Source organism: Lemur catta, chromosome 11 (assembly GCF_020740605.2).
Source record: "Lemur catta isolate mLemCat1 chromosome 11, mLemCat1.pri, whole genome shotgun sequence".
NCBI lineage: Eukaryota > Metazoa > Chordata > Mammalia > Primates > Lemuridae > Lemur > Lemur catta.
In genome coordinates, this window is record NC_059138.1 from 67,924,901 (window position 1) to 67,938,219 (window position 13,319).

The 13,319-nt window shown below is 38.1% G+C and overlaps 1 long non-coding RNA gene across 1 annotated transcript; it reads left to right on the forward strand.

Moving 5' to 3' along the window:
- The first annotated feature begins 976 nt into the window (after window positions 1–976).
- Window positions 977–9,518, forward strand: LOC123647587. The gene is made up of 3 exons (XR_006738288.1): window positions 977–1,062; window positions 1,761–1,815; window positions 9,478–9,518. It is a non-coding gene; the product is annotated as an uncharacterized LOC123647587 (long non-coding RNA).
- The last annotated feature ends 3,801 nt before the right edge of the window (window positions 9,519–13,319 follow it).

A 13,319-nucleotide genomic window follows, 5' to 3' on the forward strand; every position in this document is an offset into this window, starting at 1 on the left:
TACTGTTTCTTGAAGATAGATTTTTTCCCCTAACATTCAATTGTTTAAAAATATACAAACAAATGTGTGCTTTCGTTTATTTTTAAAAATGGGCCACATTAGTCTAAACTAGTTCTACTTGACTGATATTTAGCACTCTATGTGATGGACAAAAATCAAAATCATTCTCCCACTGCTTCAAATAAAAAGAGACTTTCATTTTGAATTGTATACTATGCTTTAAAAATATATCCATCATAATTCAGGGAGATCTACTTCAATTGAACTTTGGTTTATTATTATTTATGTAAACTTTAAAACACAAAGCAAATCTATGTGATGTTTATGGATACATAACACATGCAGTGACAATAAACTATGGATGCACAACATATTTGGCATAGTGGTTATTCCTGGGACTGAGAGGGTAGAAAGGATTGGGGATGGAGCTTTCTTTAACTATATCTATATATTTTTCATTAAAAAGTCTAAACTGAAGAAATTGCTAGATCTGGGTGGTAGAAAAATAGCCATCTGTTATATTATCTTCTGTATGCTAAAATATTTTGTAACTAAAATGTTTTTAACTACAAAAGTAAAAGAGTAATTTAAGTGTAGCTGGTGCCATCATCAAGGTGGTTCCGATAGTCATGCACAATTAATGAGGTGATTTCTGAAATAAGCCAGCCCCAGAAAGGAATCAGATGATCCATAGCTCAGTTGTGCCAAGGTTAATTTTAGTCCAAGAATTCCATTCAAGACATATATAGAAGAGGACTCCACTTCCTTAATATGTTGTCATTGAGGCATAAAATAAAGCCACAGTTTTGGCAATGTGTGCCTGCATTGTGGCTTCTGCTGGAGATAGAATGGGAGCCTGAATCCAACCATCTCTTCTGCTTCTGGAGCTAGAGCCTGGGCCTAGGTGAACCTAATTAAGAATCTAAACAAATCCCAACTTAGTGGAATATGCCTGACAAAGAGAAAAGTATCAACGGGTGGAACCTTTTCTTTTTGTGGCCAGAGTTGACCTTTCCCAGAGATGAGAGAGAAAAACCAACTGGAGATTTGAAGGAGGAGTCTGTAAGAGCTTATATTCTAGCAAATGTGTGAACATGAAACTTACATATAATCAAAGCTTCTGGAATTCCTGTGCTGCATTGTATGTAAGATTTTTCTGGCCCTTACCTTCGCCATGGTCCACTTGCATATGGTCTGGGGAAGACAGGCAAGCTTCTGCACTTGGGAAAGCAGTGGTAACTATATCTGAACCATGGGCCAGAGTGAGGATGGCACTATAATAATGGACAAATGGGATCTCAAGGGGACATTGGTTCCCTGGGTCCTGCAGACTACCATGAAGAGCACGGTCACCATCCCTATACCCAAGCTCCCCAGATCCCCAATCAGCTGATCTTTCTACTGGATTAGTAAAAAATCTGGTAGACTATTAGAATTTTCCATCACTTTTTATAAATAACATATTCCTTGCTCCCCTGATCCCATGCCTAATACCCCTTCTGAATCTTTGGTTGTATGGTCCAGGTGTATGTATGTGTGTTTTTTGTGTGTGTGCATGGTGTTATGTTGGGGGGATTTTGTATGTGGTATGTATATGTGCACATGTGTGTGTTTAAGCTCCCAAGTGGTTCTGATGCAGTCTTGGACTGCAAAAACAATTCACTTAGGCTAAGTTATATATTATTATTAATACAATTCAAATATTTATCCCACAAGTAGTTTTCCTTACTAATACAGCAACATATCGTTTCTATTGTCAGAGATGGTGCCTTGACCTGAGAACAGTGGAGCTGAGAAATTGTTACTAAAAGGATGGTAAGTAGTTTCTGCATTTTTGAGTAAAAATTGGACTTGGTTCTTGAGCCAGACTCTCTGACTTCTCTGGAAGGGACAAATTAATTGTAAAAATATGAGTTCTGTGAGTACAGGGGATGCATGTGTGTTATTTACCATTGTATCCCAAATACTTGGTACAGTGTCTGGCAGGAGTCAACACTCAGTACTTGTTCAATGAGCAAAGGACAGAAGAAATGCAGAAGTATACTTTGTTCTCAGAAAAGCACAGTAGCAATGAAATATCTAAATGCAGATGTTTCAGACTGAATCCTTGATCCATCTGTACCATGATACAAACGGCAGGCTTCATTTGAGGCCTGCTGGCCCAATGACAATCATGGGTTTGTTTGCTCTCATTGGTTTCTCTGGCTATTTGTGTTGATGTCTTCCTTCCTTTGGATTAAACTGAAGGCAGAAAAGTATGGGGCCCTAGTGTGATCCTAAGAGAAAGGAATTGAAGAGAAAATCTGAAGGTGACTATCTGGTTTGGGGAGGAGAATCTATCCCCTGGGAACACGCAGGGCTTCAGGAGAATCACTGCCAGTATGGACCACTCTCTAAAGAAGCCTGACATAGAGCAGTAACTACTGGGGTGGTATTAAGTTCTCCTTGTCCATATTGTAATTTCTTGGATGACCTCAGCCTTAAGAAAGTTATATTGAAACTGCAACCCAGTGACAGCTGGGCATCAGAATTAAGGTCTGGGGACAGGCGGAGGGCCAGCAGGATGCAGAGAGCCAGGGAGTCAAGAGCCATTGGCAGAAATGGCCCTGCAAGCACAGATCACCAGGATATGTAAAACAAGAACTTCCCACACTTAGGAAACACTGGTAGGGAGAATGCAAAATACCATGAGAGTGTAGCAGGAATTTGGAATGAGTATCTGGGGACTTAATGGGAAGGGTGTCTTCTGCGGGCTGGAGAAGTTGAAATTTGGAGTGAGCTGGTGATGATATGAGGAAGGGATCTTCTCTGCTCCTGAGAGGGAGACTGAACTAACATATCAGTGTTCAGTCATTCAGAAAACATTTGAGTGTTTGCTAGGAGCAAAGTATTGTCCTGGGAGAAAAGGGATGAAGACATGTATGGAGGATAATAAGGAGGTGCACTCGCCTTTCCTGGGCACAATTATTAGTGGCAAGACTGAAATGTTCATGGCTGATGTCATGTCTTCTCAACAGGGTCAATATTGCCTACAAAGAGGCAAAAAAAAAAAAAAAAATGGCTCTTGGGGGACAAAAAAAAGTCCTAGATATTACAATAGTCTGTGACCCTGCAAAGGGCCAAACTACTTGAGCAAATAATAGTACTAAAATTCTGTGGCCAGGGTGAGGAGGAGTGGCAATTAGGGAAAAGTGTCTATGGGAACAGCAGTGTAAAGAAGGTTGAGAAACAGCCTTATGTTAAAACCAATAGTTCAGGTTCGGTTAAGGAGTGTAAAATTATAAATATGTGCTTCAGAATTCTTTTCCCTACAAAAATGTAGAAAAAAATCTACTAATCCAATTTTCATATGTGGAAGGGGACCTTGTAAATTAATGATAAACATCTACATGCCATTTGTTTTTCTACATGCCATTTGCTTTTCTTCCTAAAACTTCTATTTTTTCCTTATCATAAAAATAACATGCCCACTTGAAAAATAAAAAAAGAATGAGAAAATAAGTCATCTGAAAAGTCATATAAACCAGAGATAATCACAATTTTTATTTTGTAAACTATCTTTCAAATATTTCTCTATGTATATATGCAAGTATATGTTCTAGATATGTGCTATATATATATACATACACATACATTCATGTAAACATACATACATAAATTAAATCATACTAAACATGTCATTTTTTTATAGCTCTGACTCACCATTCTTAGTGGCCACATGTTGCTTTATGGCAATGTTTTTTATTTATGTAGACATTTAATGCATATTTATTGAATGCCTATGAATGAGAATTTGTTCAGCTGCAAATAACAGAAAACCTTACAGTGCAAGATCAGGATTGCCCCAAATGACTGAGAATTCATTCCAGACAACAAAGTTCTAAGACTAGGGCTCTTCTTTCTCTCCAAGGGTGGGCTGCACCCTAGCTCAGCCCCTTACCGGTCTCATGGCTTCCTCCTTCTTATGGACCCCAAATGGCTCTGTTCCCAGACAATGCCTGTATGTACCTGGCACCCCCAAAGCCAAGCAGCCTGTGTATCATCCACTGATGAGGCAGCTGTCTACCCACCCACTCCTAGGAGAGGAAAACTGCAGACCCACGCTGCATCTTCAGGAGATTGCCTGGGCCCGGCAGCTTTCCCAGCGTGATGGTGGGAGGATGAGAACCGGTCCCTCTCTCCTCTTCTCAGCTTGGGGGAGGGGGAGGAGGCTACTGGCACTGGCTCAGTGGCTACATTACACCAGGACCAATGTTTCTGCTATTTCCGTGGGCTTTTTCTCATGCTTATTGTCTGGCGGTCACAAAATATCTTCGTTTTTTTAATCTTGATTTGTAACTTTAAAAATTTAGAGAGATGATGCATGGACCTCAAATTGTACTCTTGTTCTGGGTCCTGCGAAGGTTGAGGAGGAGTCTGTTGGTCTCTATCCCTCCACTGAAACACTATGTCAAGGCCACTAACAATTTGCACATTGTCTAATCAAATAATTTGAAGTCCTCACTTCCTCTAATAACATTTGATATGGTTGCTCTCTCCCTGCTTTTTGAAATACTTTTTTGATTGGTTTTTAGGATAAAATTCTTCACTTGATTCTTCTTCCCCACTGGCCACTTCTTCCTAATCTGCTTTGGAGGTCTCTCCTAATCTTCCCAGTTTCTAAATGCTGGAAGGTCCCAAAGGCTCATCCCTAAGCTGTTCTCTCACTCTCTAAGAGATCTCATCCAGTGTCATGGCTTGATTCAGTGACAATTTTAAATTCATATTTAAATGTCAGTCTTGAACCCCAATTTGTCTATCCACTGTCTCTTGACTTCCCAGCTGAAAGTTTAATAAACTTCTCAACATGACTAATATAAAACTCCTTATTCCCCATACTCTTCCCCCAAATTCTGTTCGTCCTCAGATTTCCCCATCTTAGTCAGTGGCAATATGCTTTGTTGAGTTAATCAGGGCAGAAATCTTGTGGTTATCTTTGATTCCTCTTTTACTCTCCCACATTTGATCCAATGAGAAATCCTATTGGCTCTATCTTTAAAATAAATTCAGAATCTGTAACTACATCAAATGCCACCACCATGGTCTAGGGACCCATAATTTCTCACCTGATCATTATATGATCCTCCTAATTACATTGCCTGAGCCAGTTCTTTTCCCTATACTTTATTCTCAGCACAGTGGGAAAAATGATTCTGCTAGAAGATGTCATAGCATATCACTCCTCTGCTCAAACCCCTTCCCATCACTCCATCTTACTTCAAGTAAAAGGCAAAGTCCCCAAAATAAGCTCAAGGTGCTTCATAATCAGGCCTTCAATTCCTATCATTTTCTTATCCAGACTCCTTGAAGTTCCTTCTGAAATAGAAGATTTAAAGAGCTACAAATTGTGAAAATAGTTCAAGTTTTGTGGATTGTACTATCTTGGCACATATTTCACTAATTGTAATCATTTCCTATGCACAATTAATTCAGTATATCAAGTGCAGGCCCTTCCTCCTGCCCTACCCCTTCTATTTGCCACTACAAAATTTTAAGTATCAAGACCGTGGCAAAGGTTCCAATTCCAGAAGGGTTTCTTCCATTCAGAAAATAGGTTATTATTATTGCTGTAATACCTTATGAATCTCTGCTACCAGTAAGAGAATATTTAGTAAGGTTTATTTGCTTTATATATCATATTTATTTGCTTTATGTATTATATACTTTATATATTTTATACAATAGTTATATAGTTAGTTATATGTAATGTGTTATATATGAATATATATATGTGTATATAATGTATAATATTACACACACACATATATATATATATGCTGAACTTAGGGAATTAAAATTTATGTTGTGAGTCCAAATTTGGAATATAAACAGCTTGGTTTATTGGTTATTGACTTAAGGTCCATGGAATTCCTTCTAAGTACGCCAAATTGATATGCTTGTTTCCTAATTCACTGTAAAAGCATAGCACGAACAAATTAGGGTAAAAACACTTCTCCAACTATAAACATAGTTCTGTCTTTATAACTCTATATGCACACTGTTCTTAGCTTTGAGGCCTTTTTATTGTTATTTCAGTGCCAGAAGGCATGGTTTTGATCTAGGAATTATAACCAGTTTATTATATTTAGGCAGGATTATTTATAAATTGTTTCTTAAAATGAGAAAGGAAAAGAGAAGTGTAAGAATATTACTGAAGTCTTATGCATCCATTTCCCAGGTATTTTTTAAACAGCATCTCACTTAGTAGAATATTCTTAGAATAACTCAGTTATGGATTACTCTTCCCATTTTACAAAGGAGGAAACTGACACTTAAAGAGATTAAGTAAGTGGTACAATGTTACAAAAAGAGCCAGGTCTGTTTGACTCCAAAACTTGGTTGTTTTGGCTATATCACAGCACATCCTATTCTAAGTTGATACTCCATAGTAGCAAATTCCAGTATCACCAGACAATTTTCTGTCAGTAAATCCAATATTAAAATGCCTCATTAATTCTTTCTGCACTAAGACCTATCCATTTTTGTTTTTTCTTAGTTGTTTATTTTATAAAGGTGAAGAATACCAAGCCACAATCCCTGAATTCATACTTTACGTATGGGATAATTATGTCTTACTTTCCTTTCCAACAGATCAAATGTTGATCCCAATATTTATCAACCCTTTATAGCATTTTCCATATCTAAAATGTGCTTGTTGATTTTAACCATATTTCTACAACCCTTCAGTCATGGGGTACTGACTTCAACATGCTATTTAAATAATAGGAACCAACACTGCATATAAAATATCTAATTCTAATTATACTACACAGTCACTTTTGTCTGGTACTGCCTAGGAAGTGTGGTTTCAGTAGTTTCCTAGCCAAAACGACTCCCCTCATTGATCCACTCTAGTATCCAGGACGGCACCATTTAGAAATTCTTTACTCCTTTTTAATATATTCCCTATTAACATCCTCAAATCCCAGGGAGAGGTTCCATTTTGAGTACTCATACATTAACACAACGGCAGAGCAATCTTTCAGATTCCTTCTAGACTGTTAGCCAGGCCCAAGAGTGCTAAGATGAGGAAGAAAAAGAGGTTGCCTTAAAGGGTCGGTGAGAGGGCACTAAGTTCCTTTACATCACAAATTTGCCTCACTTCCCTTTTAACTGCCCTATAACACAGCTCTGGAAATGGATCTCAGTGGCAATATCATCATCCTTTTCATCTACTGAGGCTTTACTCATAGATAAAGAGCAATGTACTTCTTGAAAAGAAAATCTTACAACTAAATTTGGTTGCCTAACAGCATATGATTCTGAATCATTTTCTTATCTCTGACACTTAAGCTGGCATTATTATTTTTTCTCAACACTTCATAATCAAAAGTCACTCAACCATGGGGCATTTACTACTCAACAACCACACCCTAGGCTCACACCCAGTAGCTTCAGGGGGGATCCTGGGGCTTCCCAAGAAGAGGACTGTGGGGTGCGTGACCACCACAGTGTGACAGAAAGATGACTACCTCAAAGTCAAAAAACCCTGGTTTGAATCACAGCTCTGCCACTTATGATCTTTCTGGCTTGGGGCAAGTCACTTAACTTCTCTGAACTTCAGTTGCTTCATCTAAAACCTGGACATAACATGATCCACTTCACAGGAATTTTTCCAAGAATGACATGTGAGAACACTTAGCAAAAAGAACACTAACAAGGGAAAGGCACTCCATCGTGTGCTCATTTTTGAGCAAGACAGAGTTCTGTTTTTCCTCTCTGGTCATGGAGAAAAGAGCCCTGAACAATTCAGAGTAATCCTCGGATACGTTAATTAGGTTCACAAGGCCTAGGTGGTAACTCCAACAAAGCCGAGAGGTTTCACAATGACTCAATATCCAATTATATATGCTCAAATTCACAGTTTATTTTGAGACCTTCACACTCCATCAACCATGCAGTCAATATTCCACCCAGAGGCAGTAATAACAAGGGGGTAATGAACCACAGCGATGGCTCCAGAGACCAATGCACTGACAGATGAGTCAAGTGGGTCCAGGAGACACCAAAAAAGAGTGACTGGACACATATTGCATAAATACTAACAGGAATGTGAACTTCCAACTTCCTTCCGGAAGGTAAATAAAATACCCTGGTATGAAGAGGAAGCTGCATTACTTGTCACGAATGGACATAAGAGTGTCCACATTAGAGCTTTATCAGAATTAGCTTTGGTTTATATCATCGTCCATCTTTGCAGGAGTTTCCGTGTAAATTTAGCTTGGGAGAGAAAGGACTTTTTGGGTTCATCGTGAATTTTGTTTCTTAGGTCATGTGGTCAAACTAAAGTATGAACTACACACCCTGAGCATTAAAGTCAATATCCAGACCAAGTCAGCTGTATTTTGGGCACAGTACATGGGCGAGCAAAAGTTACTCTCTTTCTTTTGGAAACTGAAATTTTTTATTCATAATAGAAGTACATTATTCATAAATAACCTTCTTGTTTCTGTACTAAATTTCGTGGAGATTGATGGAACCTAAGTAACAACATCATTGGGCAGCAATGTCCAGACTGATGGGAGCTGATGAAGATGATCTATTACTCTCTCATGAGTCATTTCTGTGATGTTTTTACAAAAACAAAAAAGGATGAAATATCATATTAGTATCTAAAATGAATGTCTACAACCACATTACACCTAATATTAATGTACTAGGTTAAAATTTCTGGGGAAAAAAAACACAAAAATTAAGAATATTTAACAAAAACGTTTTTTTTCATTCTTCTATAACCCAGTATGTTATATTGTAATCCAGAAAACCATACAGTTTCTTCTTACTTTAAAAAATGAATGGCAATAACTAGAATTAGTGTAGTTCCAAAGAATAAAGGCTGCTTAATAGAAATTCAATCTTTAAAAAAAAAATCTTTATCTCTTATGCAAAGAAGATCAGACAACAGAACATTGTTCTGTGGTCTGCTGCCTTTTACACAAATGCATAAAAGTTAACAAAGGCAAAGTTTGTCCTTTGCTCAAGCTCCCTGTCTGTACTGGTTCCATCCCTCCTCGTTTGATATCAGTCCTTCCACCCATTTCCACCCAATTCTGGATCCTCTCACTCTCCTCATTTCTCCTGCTCCTCCCCTACATAAACAACAATCAAAACAACACACACACAAAACCCATGAACAATTATAGCTACATATTAATTCATTAGTGATGACCTATCTCATGAAAGCCTGTGATTTTTCAAGTTTTTATAAAGATAAAAAGGTATGTTCTTTTTAAATCTTGACTTGCAAGGTTAATCCCCCCAAAATACTAATTAAACTTTGCCCCAATCTGGAGTAGCCCAAGACTATCTGGCCTGCAGTCCCTTGCTACCAATAAAGCCCCACACCCTTACCGTAGAATTCAGAGCCTTCATGACATGACCCAAATCTCCCTTTCCTGCCCCTGTTCTTCATCAACTACCTCCACTTCCAACCCACAGGTCTGGCTTCCCACGTGCAGTGACCTCTGCCACTTACTCTCTCTTCACTGAGCATTCCCGGTTACTTGATATAATTTGCATCTTTGCAGATGCTGGAATATTCTTCTCACCTCTTCTGGCTGACAAACTCCTGTCCATCTTCAAGATCCAGAAATTTCGTCACCTCTTCAGTGAAGGCTTGTCCAATATCCCCTTTCCTATTAGTTTCCTCTGAAATCTGAACGTAGTTGAATAAATTGTTTTATTATAATTATTGTCTTATATGTAGGTCTTTTCCTCCCCACCTGCCCAAATCTGTCATCTCCTTGTGTCTTTTTCTTTCTTTTAATATTTATTTTACACACCAGGCAGGGCTTGGCACAAAGATGCTGAATAAATGTTGGTTTAATCAATACTCCCAAAAATAGATTTGGGAGGTATCAGCATTAGAGTAGGGGTAATGACTCAGTGACACTCAGTACCATCCAAGATAATTCCAGACCCAAGAACACAGTGGACACAGGCACTATGAACAAAGACAGCTGGAAAGATAACATACCCTGAGGCTCTGGTCATTTAGATTAAAACTTTAGGCTTCTCCTCAGACAGCCTCATCATAAACGGAAGTAAGCCAGTTCACAAATGCTAACTGTAGAGAATGTGATTCGCCATACATCCACACAGAGAAGCAATTGCAGGAGAGTTTGAGAGGTTGGTTTTCCTACTCGTTTCATAGGAGCACAGAAAGTGGCAGAGTAATTATCTGGAAATGCATGAAGGTGGGACTTTTGGCCAATGGTTAATTTGATCCTGTATCTGCTCAGCTTCACATTAAGTCAACTCTAGAAATGTTGGAAATTAGAGACTCTTAAAGTAAATACACAATTCTCCAGATTTTTTTCGCTAGTCAAATCCCTAAAGAAGTATGTATATGTTTGCTCAATGAAGTGTTGAAGCTTCCTTCTTGTACTACTGAGAGTTTTTTCAGAAACATATGAACTAGTATTGACATTGTCTTAGTCCTCACCACATGATAACTCTTCTTGTAACCCCCATCACGATATTTTTAGTAGATATCCTGACTACCTACTCCATGGCATTTCTAGCAGGGATGTGTAGGCTTGCCCTACATACAGTACTCCGCTGGCAGGCCTCAAGCAAGGCATTCCCACTGGCAATTCTCTATCATAGCCCAACTCTCAAGAGCTTGAGTTGGCAGGAAAGCTTAATGCAGATCATTACAGATCATTCTACCATGGAATTTTTTCCCTAGCCAAGGACACTCAGATCCCAAGAGAGCAGTTTGTATATTTTTGCTCAATGAAATGTTGAAACTTTTTTCTTGTACACTAACGTTGAGAACTTTTTTGGAAACACACCAACTAGTATTGACCTTGTAAGTACTGAGTTCCTTTTTGGCTCTGATTTTGTCTCCGTAGTTATGAAACAAAGAATATTCTTTCTATATTTTTCAACAGGCATATGATTAAATTGGTAAATTGAATATATTTTATTCTTGAAGGAAAATGTATTTAATCAAAATCTTTTGGCCTTTATTGATCACAGTCACGAACATAAACATATTCGGAATAACACTGAGTGATGCTAATCTCTGTTCTAAAATTATGCTACCTCTCCTTCTCCTGGACTGACAATTTCAGTGATTTGTATTAATCGTACCCATCAAAGCAGAGACATAATCACCAGAATATCACCATTATCTGGAGATGTGATCTGTACACACTGCTAATGTGTTCCCATTATTGTGTTAGCCCTGATATGGAAAATGTGAGCCTCATGCACAGTCATCGTCACTCCCTGAAGCCACAGCCTCATCACTAAGCCTTATCATTCTCCCCCACCAAACCCAGAGCAGAATCCAAATCAGACCCAAGAATCCTTTTCACCAAATGCTTCCAGTATCCATGACCTAGTAAACAGGTCCAGCAAGTGATAGAAAAACCTATTAAATATTTCTATTTCTCTCAAATAGAGGCACTTCCAAGCTCTAAAATAAAGCTGGTTAAGCCAAAACATGAAGAATATATATGCAGGAGCCATGTTTTAAGTAAAATATAAGTTAGTAAGACAAAAAAAAGCAACAAAAACACAAAAGCAGAAATATCAGGGTTTGAATTGAGCTTCATTAAACGTATGAATAAATTTGAAGGAGACCTGTCTAAAAAATATGAGGCAGATTGAAGAGGGTAAAACAGAAGTCAGAAATATAAAATTTGCTGATGGTTATTCACCGCAATCTACAAAGGAGACACACTGAATCTGGGATTATATTCCAGATGTTTTCTGTTGTGGGGCAAGGACAGTTCATTAGGCTATACCAGAATGTGGGTGAACCACTTCCCTAAATCATCCAATTCCCTGATTCAGTGCCCATCAAGCAACTTTCCAATTACAGCTTCTCAGCTCTGATACCAGCAAGAGCGCTCGCTGGAAACCCAACACTAGCAATACATAGTAACAGATACTCTCCATTTTAAACTAACAAGATGGCAAGGGAAAAATTTTTCTATAAGTGAATGTTAGCATCCAATATGATCCATCCTGAATTTTCCCCTTATAATATAAACATATTAGTAACTTGGTTTATACATCAGTCTCTTTTGAGGTAAGTCACTAGGGCTATTTCCCAAATATTTCCAGTCTTCCACCTATCAGGCCTATGGTAGGATTGAACAGCCTGGCCCTTTGTGGTTGGATGAGGCCGTGTGACAATGATGTATTCATAGGAGGAAGCAGTGTGTCACTCCTGGGCTGGAGTATTTACTTGCCAGCATGAGACTTTCCAGAGCTTTTGTTTCCCTAGTGATGGTGGCTTAGCAACGTATGAGACACGTGCTGCTCTGTCATGGGTCCTGGAAGGAGGATGAAGTGGAACCTCGGTCCCCAGAGGGTGGTGCCAAGAACCAAAAAGAAAAACAGACTAGGTAGCACATTTCAGGAATGACTTAATAACCATTCTGATGTTTTTCTGACATGAATTACACATTGGCATAAATTTTTAAGTAAAAAATGTTGAAGATAGCTTTCATTTTTTCATAATGATCCAGAATCAATTATTGTTATGAACATGAACAACTGTAGGGTCCAATGAGTTGTGAAAGCTATTGAAGTGTGCATGGAATATTTGGAGCCTGAGAATGAAAGAAAAATTGACCAGGCATTTTACACAGTAACTTCATTTAATCCCTACAACCACTCTGCCAATTAGATTTTGCTATTTTCATTTTACAAATGATAAAACAGACACTCCAAGATTTTAAATCACTGACCTAGGTTTATATAGCTTATAAACAAGTAGTGGGTTTGATTTTGTACACAGAACTATTAGTTTGCAAAAGTCATGCAAGATTGCTACTTCCCTAATGTTTGATATTGAATTACACTCTTAGATTCTATCTTATTTTAGAACCACCAATTCCTTTTCATTTTATTTTTAATTATTATAGGTACATATTAGTTGTCTATATAGGGTACATGTGATGTTTTGATACAGGCACACAATGTGAATTAATCAAATCAAGGTAATTGGGTTATCCATCACCTCAGGCATGTATCTCTTCCTATGTTGAAGTCCTGATTGTTACTAACAATGTATTTGCTTTTAGTTCTAACCTAAGCCTTCCTTATAAATTCATTGCTGCTAACAAGTAGTGGGAACTAAGGAAGGGAAGTAAACCACTGTGTCAGATGTATTAGGAGTAAATATGCTTCTGCCAAGGACTCGGTGTACCTGTTCTATGAGCACAGAAATGTGGACATGTGGACTCTGTGAAGTCTTTTTAAAGAATAAGGCCTGTATTTGCAAATCTTGTGGGTTTTCAGACAAATTCTGAAAAGTGGAT